Source organism: Amblyomma americanum, chromosome 7 (genome assembly GCF_052857255.1).
Source record: "Amblyomma americanum isolate KBUSLIRL-KWMA chromosome 7, ASM5285725v1, whole genome shotgun sequence".
NCBI classification, from domain to species: Eukaryota; Metazoa; Arthropoda; class Arachnida; order Ixodida; family Ixodidae; genus Amblyomma; species Amblyomma americanum.
This window is the reverse complement of record NC_135503.1, coordinates 105,065,856-105,075,758: the sequence shown is the minus strand read 5'-3', so window position 1 is coordinate 105,075,758 and position 9,903 is coordinate 105,065,856. Positions and strand designations below refer to the sequence as shown.

Below are 9,903 nucleotides of genomic sequence, written 5' to 3'. Positions count from 1 at the left end.
AATCATTTGGAAGCCAGCGAAAATTATTTTATTGATGAAAGATGCAGAAAAAGAATACGTCTTAGATAATATTCGGCCAATTGCGCTGACATCAAATTTAGTCAAATTAATAGAAAGAATAGTGCACAATGAACAGTCAACTGTCTAAGCTCAGCTCAGATTGGCTTTCGTCGCAGATGCTCTATATGGTCCGCGCATGTGGATCTAGAGAGCAGAATCCGGCTCTCGCTACGCAGAAGGGAAGTTTCAGCTTTGGTAACCCTTGATGTAGCAAAGGCCTATGACAGTGTAGAACATTCTATTTTTACTTAACAGACTTGGTTAGTTACATCCCCAACCAATATTTATAAGTGGAGATCTGAATTTCTGAAGGCCAGATAGCTTTATTGTAATGAGGGAACCCTATGTTGTAATACATATCAATGAAGAGGTGTGCCGTATTGATCGGTGCTATCCCGCTGCTTTTTAATATTTTGTTCAGTGGCATCCCCATTCGTCCTGATATAACCGGTTTTATGTGCGCAGATGACATAGCTTTTTTCGCATCGGTCAGGGATATTCATTCCCTTTAGCAGATTCTGCAGTAATATTTGGATGCTCTTGGAGTGTGGGTGCAGGTTATTAATTTATCCCTGAATGTAGGCAAATGCGGCGTTTTAGTGTTTCCTCCAGACACGCCTTTGCACATTTCATTAGTTCATCGCTCTAACCAGATTCCACAAGTGGAAACCGTAAAATATCTAGGTGTTACTTATCACCCGGCATTAGATTGGGGCCTTCATATAAAGAACAATGTGTCTAAAGGAGAATGCGCTCTAGGCCGGCTGACAAGAATCGCCAATAAAAAGTTTGGGATGCGCCGCGACACATTATTATTACTATATGAAGCCTATGTAAGACCTATACTAGAATTCTGTTGCGTTCTCTTCTGTGGTAATGCAAACTGCAAAATTGAATCCTTAACCTAACTGGTAAGGCGCGCTCTACGTTTCTGTCTTGGTCTAGCTCCCAAAATTAGTTTCAAACGCCCTGCTTTATCTGGAAGCCCGAATCCCTGATCTAAATTACCGCTTCCAAATACTCACGGTGCTAACCTTTCTCAGGTCGATGAGCTCGGTGACTAATGTCAGCATTACTATTTTTGTATCTCAGCAGGCCTTAATTTTTTCTCATCATTGACCACGGTACCAAACGCCACAAATTATGTTAGCACAGAACCTTTTAACACCGATTGGTGTGTTTCTCAGTTCTATGCAGTGGGTTGATGACACGCCGTCAGCAGTGGAATCCCATTTTGACCACATCTTCCCATCTCATGCGAAACACATGCCCGCAAACATTTTAAATAGTCTTCTCTCTGATCACATTGAGGAATACCCTCATCATACGGTGCTTTCTACCGACGCCTCCGTCAACTACTAGAAAGCTGCAGTTGGCATCTTTTCAGAGGACTTGGCCTGGAGCTAATCTGACCGCATCCCAGATTATAGTCCTATATTTGCGGATTTTTTGGCTCTTGGAATGGCCCTGCACAAAATTCCATGTCATGTGTCTCACGTTATTATCCCCGCTGCTTGTCAGTATTAGTCTCCCTTGAAACTTCTCAAAAAGATTTTTCGAGCCATTTCCTGCGATTTTTTGTCCCATGCACTTTGAAGGATGTTCGATTTATCTGGGTCCCTGGCCATGCAATTGTTCATTCAAATGAGATGGTGATTGCTTAGCAAGGTCGGCTCTTGACGGCCCAGTGAGACATCCCGTCCCGAATGTCAGCCTGCTGGCGATTTCCAGGTTTCAGCGGTTCCAACACATATCAGCCTGGTTACGTGATCCCTTACTAAATACCGCTCATTATCAGCACTTAGCATATTATTGAAACGTCCGTTCATGTAAAACCAGGCTATTTGAGGTAACAATGACGCGGTTGCGGTGCAGGATTCCCAGTTTGAATTTATATCCATGCAGGTGGGAGTTGACACCGACAAGTCTATGTGACGCATGCGAGGAGGTTGAATCTGTACACCATTTTTTCCTCTACTGTCCCCAAAGTTCGCACTTCAGAGAAAGCTTTACCTTGAGGCCCCTCTCTTCAGGTCAGGGCTCCCGTTTTCTCTGCCAGTGTTATTATCGCTTGATGCGAGCGCCAAGGCATTTACATCGGGTTCAATTTGCGGGATTCTCCACGATTACATAATTGAAACTGGTAGGTTGATTTGCTAATTCTTTTTATATTCTTCGAGCTCTTCTTTTTTTACCAAAATTCTGTCTGTAAATTAACTTTAATTATTCCTCTGTCGGTTTTATTGATACATTTTTCAAAATTCCCGCTTGGTGCTAAATTTTGCCGTAATCTTCTTTGAAAATTTGTTTATGCCACTACACCTTGGCCAATCCCCCCGCGTAGGTATGTGCGATGTTTAGTGAGGTAAAGAAGAATACTGGCAGTACGCCGCGCGGGTTATGCTGCGGTGACATACTAATTGAAATCAAGAGGAACAAATGAAATGAGCATGGGCAGGGCATGTACTGCGAAGTCAAGATAACCGCTGATCCTTAAAGGGACTATGCAATGAATAAAATTCGCTTGTAAAGGATTTCAATGCTTAGAAATGATGCTAAGAAGCATTCACACCAAGTATGAGTCTTCGGAACTGAGCCGGCAATTTATTTAGTTTTTAAGAACCGTGTTTTTTCTTAATTCGCGGGCCGATTGGTGTGCTCGTAGTGACCGATTTTGAAACTAAAATCGTGAAAAAAAACGTCACTCTACCCATGACGTCGCCCGGCCACCACACGCTCTCATTCGCTGGAGCCACGGCAGCCACGACGTCACGGGCACACTTCCGGTAGCCGTGAAAATCATCTGCTCGTGCCGCCGCGCGACCCTCTCGGGCAAGCGCGAGCCAGGGCATTGCCTTCGCGCGTATGGTTTCAATTTTCCTCTGCCGCCTCCTTCTGTCGGGAGTTCCGGAGCAACTCGCAATGGCCCGCCGAGTCGCTACTGTCGTCGCTGTCGTTCAGCCGGTACGGCGTGAACGCATAGGGCTCGATACCCATCGCGGCCGTAAGAGTGAGCAGTCGCGCCTCGAGGTACGGGTCCATTAGGGCTAACTACAACAGACGACAACCAAAGAAACCCGACGCGCGCCGCAATCACGCCGCCCGACGCTGCTGCTGCGGTGCTAGGAGCGACAACCGGAAGTCGCAAAAGGAACGTCAGCGGATGACGTATTCATGGGCGCGGCCCAGTCCCAGACCTGTTTTCTTTATTTTTGTCTGGTGCCCCGCGTGTACGAGTTGAGGGGGGAGAGAAGGAGCATAATTTTAATCGTCTATATATTCGGTGTTATTGATCATCAATAAGCTTAAAAGCTTAAAAATTCTTGCGTTGGGGTGAAGAGTGATGAAATGTCTATCTCTCGTCTGCTTTATGTGATCTCAATTAATTCATTGCATAGTCCCTAATGGAATGGATTCCAAGAGAAGGCAAGCGTAGCAGGGGGCGGCAGTAGATTAACTGGGCTAATGAGATTAGGAAGTTTGCAGGCATAGGGTGGGCGCAGCTGGCAAAGGACAGAGTTAATTGGAGAGACATGGGAGAGGCCTTTGCCCTGCAGTGGGTGCAGTCAGGCTGATGATGATGATGGTGGTGGTGGCGCAGTGCTCTAATGAGGTGGACAACGATGCTCACCTGTTCGTGTCGGCCTTGGTTCGAAAACCAGTTTCGGAGAAATTTTATTTCTTTTTCTTTTTCTTTCCTCATTATGTAGGCACTGCCGATGCCGCAAATAAAAAACCCGTTTGTCTATTTTATGTAGTAAAAACAGCTATTTCCACAACAACACTACACGCAGCGGCAATCTTTTAACAATATGTAATGCATGAAAGCCAACTGAACGAGCTTTGATACATTCATTTTTGAAGTTAGATATTTCGGAGCACATTGCTAACCAGGAAAATTTAAAAACTGAGCTCAACTTCAATATTTTCCGGCATTCAATTTCGCCTTATATTATTGGCCCTAATATAAAAACAGTCATATATAGTTGATTAGTTCTAAATGAGTAAATTGCATAAATATAGCGCTGTATCGGCTACGTAGTGTCCTCCGTGCTGTAGAATACACCAGCACTAACCGCACTGTCGTGTGTCACTCACACCTCTTTCAAAGAAAAATCTGTACTGAATAATTTGAAACACCCAGTATAATAATTTACTCTGACTTCCCCGCGTATAGCCATTGCATCTCTTTGAATCACTCATACGCACCTACCGAGTGGGGCTCCTTTCTGGAAGTTAGAAGCTCGTGCAACCAGGCCGGAGTTTCGCCTCGGCGTGTCAAAGACAGCGAATGTTTCACAGGTGTTTGCGGGGAACTCAGTACTGACCAGAGCGTCGTTCTCAATCCCGCTCGAGATATGCATTAGGAAGTTAGGGAACAGCCCTGCGGGCACCCAAAGAAATAATGCCCTCATAATGTTCTGGCTGCATCTGATAACTGCGCCCAGGTATTCAAGCTCTTCGGCCTTCATGACTGCCGCGTCAATGACCAGTTCTCTGATGCTTCCGTTTCGTGGCAGTGACTCTATTGTGGCCTTCCAGCATTGGTTTCCTCGGCATTATCGTTCTCCTGATGTAGTCGGCAATTGCAGGAGACAAATCCGTGCTGTGCTCATCTCTAAGGACAAGCATGACTGATGTCACGTGATTCCACACGGAGAGCTGACGGACCAACATCTGCAGTTGAGCAACACAGGTTTGTGGAAAAGAGCAACACACAATGCCCACGAAGCTCCTGCACTGGACAAGGCTTAAGTTGTCTCCAGACACGAATGGCTCGAAGTGTGGTATCAAGGTGACTTCCTCTTCAGCGCCAGTTTCCCGCAGGGCTTCGCAGACTTCTTTAAGGGCAGCTCCTGCGTTAAGCCAGGCAATGGTGATGCTTTTAGGCCGCGTTTTGTTGAAAGGGCGCTGAAGAACTGCCTCCACGGCGGAGGGCTCCAAATGTTCAAGTGAACAGACAATCTTTCTAATGTTTCGTTCCCAATTAGGGCTGTTATCCAGTCATCGCAGTCAGCTTCCGGCAAGTCAGTGAAGAGCTTCCATCCCGGAGAAAAGGAACGAAGCGCACTGTTTTTGGGCTAAAATGCTGGCAATGAGTTCGCCTGCTTCTCTATCGGCGGTCATTGCTTCCATTTCAAGTTAACGGATGCTTTTGTTTCCGTATAATCCTCGCAGGATCATCTTTCAGAAAGAACAAGCTTCACTACACCCTCCTGAAACTTTCAGTGTCGTCAAAGTGCTGCTGTTCCTGACGTACGTAGCAAATTTCTTGCTTGCATTCACCAGAAGAACGTTCTAGGACCGTTAAGTGTATAGAGAGGTTTGTTAAGGAAGGACATTAAGTAACTGACTTCAACTGGTCTGTTGAATCCGTGTATGTCACACAGATATCGGGAATACAGAAATACCGGAGCTTCTTTGTCGTGCGCAAAACTGAAGACAGTGGTTCCAGAACAGACTTTCCGCATTCTTGTTCCGGCCTGCACTCAACATTTTGAACGCTTTTTATGGATGGGATTACAGCGAAAAACGTATACGATTCACGGAACTTCTCTAAGGAAATTCGAAGACTCTTGACGTGCTCATTGCCACTGAGCGCATAGCACAGGATGCCGTCGTAGGAATCCAGACTGCCGATCTCAATGTCCATGTTTTTTATGCAATGAAAGTCCTTGATTAAGAAAAACAGGAGCGAGGCCACCCTTTCTACCGTCCCCGCCTTGTCGTCCCCGACCCACGGAAAATGGTTGCTGTTTGGGGTTAACTCTTCGGGTTTTCGCAGTATTCCCTTGACTTCCATCTCGCCCTCCAACAACACCTTGATCTATGTGGACAGGCGGCGACTAATTAGCCGCGTTCGACTGATGATATCTGTGGAGGTCACTGTGTAGTGCCTATGTTCCTCCTCCTGGCCATCATGCCTCCCCGAAGGAACTGCATCTACCTTCTGTGGCAGCGCGGGAGCTGATGACAATGCGTCCTGCGCGCTTTTTTTTTCCTGCTTGCCATTTCACCTGAGCGAAGAGTTTGAGATGACATCTCAATAATTTGGAAAATTCGTTTTTGGGACTGCAAGATAGGCCCATAAAAATTGATGGGCTCTCTCAGAAACCTATCTGGAGAGACATGATTCGTCAATTACGTTTAAATTTCAGAAAAAAAAAGTAACTTCTGTCAAATTTTGAAGAAACTTTCTTAAAAAGTACTCCGTTGAAAATTATAAATTCTTTTTACCGTAAACGAGAGGAACAGCCGAAAGACGGAGAAACTATTCTGGCTGAAATGTTAACGATGTACGCGAAAAAAATTCTTAAAATGTCCCAATTTTGGCTTTTCAGTAAAGTAAGTAAAAGCAGGACATTCTTCCGTGGTTTCATCACTAAAGTCGCATGAGAGAACAATGCAGTGAAATACTGAGAGATAAAATTTGGCGCTTGCTGTGTTTCACATTAAAAATTTTAACTGAAAGTAGTTCTCCTTCGCGGAAAAATTACTACTTTGAAACTCCATTCACACGATCACCAACTAGCCCAATTTTTTTTTTTCAAATCAAATGGCGGTGATCGCTTTTGGGTGTCTCTCATAATGACCCCCTGGCATAACGAGATTCTGGGAGAATCACAATTCGCTGCGATTTTACCAGCGCGTTTAGCGGCTATGTCAGCCTCACTCAACGCAGTAGAATTCGTTGCATGTGCTGCGCTGCGTTTTTGCGCCATGCTTATACAGCCGCCTCCGTCTTTCTAGTACTCGGGATCAGTAGCCTCCGCTACTGATCCCGAGTGCTCTAATTTGAACCCGACCGCGGCGCCCGCGTTTCGATGGAGGCGAAACTCTAAGGCGCCCGTGTGCTGTGCGATGTCAGAGCACATTAAAGGTCCCCAGGGGGTCGAAAATATTCCGGAGCCCATCACTACGGCACCTCTTTCTTTATTCTCTCAGTCCCTCCTTTATCTCTTTTCTTATGGCGCGGTTCAGGTGTCAGCCGAGATGTGGCAGATACTGCGCCATTTCCTTTCCTTAAAAAAAGGGGAATTGGTGTGGATTACCTCAGCTAATTCAGGATATACAAAGCGAAGGATGTCGGCGTTCACTGTGTTTATCGGCGTTGGCATTGACAACGATCAAGACAGCGATGGCTTTGAGCAAAGGGCGCATAACTGGCTCCCTGTATATGTGGACGCCTCATTCATGTGTGGTGGTGGTGAGAGAGAGATGTAGCCTGAATGCATTAGCGCTGACAGCGTTGTGGCTGACATGCGGCCCTGCAGCAAAATATAGGCCGCGGCGTTCATTTGTTGATCAATCTCTCGCAATCAACAATTAGCTGCATGCCACCTCCCAGGCTGGAAAGGAGGGCGCGCTACCTATCCAGTGCGCGGAATGCAATCAAAGCAGGCTTTTGCAGTTGGACACCAACGCCATGTACAATTGGCATTTTGGGGAAAGGAAATGGCGCAGTATCTGTCTCACATATCGGCGGGCACATGAACCGCGCAGTAAGTGAAGGAATAAAGGAGGGAGTGAGAGACGAAAGGAAGAAAGAGGTGCCGTAGTGGAAAGCTCCGGAATAATTTCGACCACCTGGGGATCTTTGACGTGCACTGACATCGCACAGTACACGGGCGCCTTAGTGTTTCGCCTCCATCGAGACGCAGCCGCTGCTGGCTGCGGTCGGGTTGGAACCCGGGAACTCCGGATCAGTAGCCGAGCCCCGTAACCGCTGAGCCACCGCGGCGGGGACGCCATGTACAAGAAAGCGAGATTGAGGTCTCCACCGACCCACGGAGTCTGTGGTGCGCATTTCCTTTCGTGAAAATAAACGGTCTGTGCAAAGTTGGCAACGCCAATGAACTCTATGAATGCCGTCGGCTCACTTGTTTTGTTTGGTTTTTGGGGAAAGGAGATGGAAAAGTAGCTGTCTCACATATCTCGGTGGACATCCGAACCGCGCCGTAATGGAAAGTATAAAGGAGGGAGGGAAAGAAGAAAATAAAACTGAAAATTGAAAGTTAGATTTTGATGAAAGGCGCGGCGCTATGCAGCGGCGGAACACCTGTGGCTCGGTGCTACTAGTGGCGCATGCGCAGTAGTGACTAGTGAGCGAGAGAGAAATATCCACGGTGAGGCGCGCAATGTGACGTCATGTGCGTCCTCGGAGCACCGCCACGGCGAAATGTAAAGTTCGCGGCCAATAAAGCTTTCGCTTCAAAAACAGAAACTCACACAATGCACTTTACACAATAAGTTTACACAATAAGAAATGTGTAACTTGCGCGCGTGATTAGTTCATGATGAGGCAAACTTCTTACCATCTTCGAATGTCCAAAATTTTTGTCTGAAATTGCTGCACATAATCGGGTGATGATGCGTCCTCTGCTTCACGCCGCACAGTGTACGTGAGAGAAGGTGCTGTTGTCTGCCCGCTTACCCTGAAGCGGGTGCATCGCTGGGCACCGTCTGTGAGTTTTATTGGGAGCTCCTTTATGAAGTGGAGGGCTTCTCGCGTGCTCATGGCGAAGTTTATCGACGAGGTGACGGAGAAGCAGATCCTGCTGCGATTAAACACAGTCTTCCAGTGAGAGAACTGCTGCAGGGTGTCCAGCTTTGAAGAAGAGGCGCACGAACCGTGAAGTGAATGCATTGACAGGTGCAATCAGAGGCCAAAGCGAGGAGGTCTTTGTACCTGTGAGCAATTAGAATTTCTACGTAGAATACGGGAAGAAATGTTGTACACCTCCAATATTGTGCTTTATCAGTCGGCACAGGTACCATCACTATCAGGCTGTAGAAAGAACTCTTATAGACTGTTGTAGAAGGGCAGTATGTCCTTCAGAAGACAAGCATATACTATTGATGAGGTCCCACTAACCAGGCCGTGAACCAGCTTGAGCAACGGTTTATGGTTTATGCGGTTTAACGTCCCAAAGCGACTCAGGCAATAAGAGATGGCGTAGTGAAGGGCTCCTGAAATTTCGACCACCCGATGTTCTTTAACGTGCACTCATACCGCACAGCTCACGAGCCTCTAGAAGCCCCTTCTTCTTCTTCTTCACCCTAGGTTTATGGCACATACCCACGCGGGGGGATTGGCCAAGGTGTAGTAAAATCAAATAAGTTTCCATGGAAGATGAAGACAAAATTGTAACACCAATCGTGAATTTTGAAAAATGAATGAATAAAAACAACAGAACAATATTGACAGTTAAATAACAGACAGCATTTTGGTGAAAAGAGAAGAGCTCGTAGAACTTTAAAAGAATTAGCACATCAACCTACCAGTTGCAATTATATAATCGTATATAATATACGATTATATACCCACATATAGAACCCAATGCAAATCCCTTGGCGTTCGCACCAAACGATAATAATACTGGCAAAGATAAAGGGACCCGCCGCGGTGGCTCAGTGGTTAGAGCGCTCGACTGCTGATCCGGAGTTCCCGGGTTCGAACCCGACCGCGGCGGCTGCGTTTTTATCGAGGAAAAACGCTAAGGCGCCCGTGTGCTGTGCGATGTCAGTGCACGTTAAAGATCCCCAGGTGGTCGAAATTATTCCGGAGCCCGGCACTACAGCACCTATCTCTTCCTTTCTTCTTTCACTCCCTCATTTATCCCCTCCCTTACGGCACGGTTCAGGTGTCCAACGATATATGAGACAGATACTGCGCCATTTCCTTCCCCCCCAAAAAACCAATTATTATTATTAAAGATAAAGGGAGCCCTAACCTGGAGAGAGGGACCTCCAGGTAAATCTTTCTCTGAAGTGCGAACCTTGAGCAGTAGAGGAGAAAATGGTCCATAGATTCAACTTTCCCACATGCGTCACATAGGTTCG

At 46.6% G+C, this 9,903-nt stretch overlaps 1 non-coding gene across 1 annotated transcript; it reads left to right on the top strand.

The window, feature by feature from the left end:
- The first annotated feature begins 9,460 nt into the window (after positions 1-9,460).
- TRNAS-GCU (transfer RNA serine (anticodon GCU)) lies at positions 9,461-9,532 on the top strand. Its single transcript has one exon. It is a non-coding gene; the product is annotated as a tRNA-Ser (tRNA).
- The last annotated feature ends 371 nt before the right edge of the window (positions 9,533-9,903 follow it).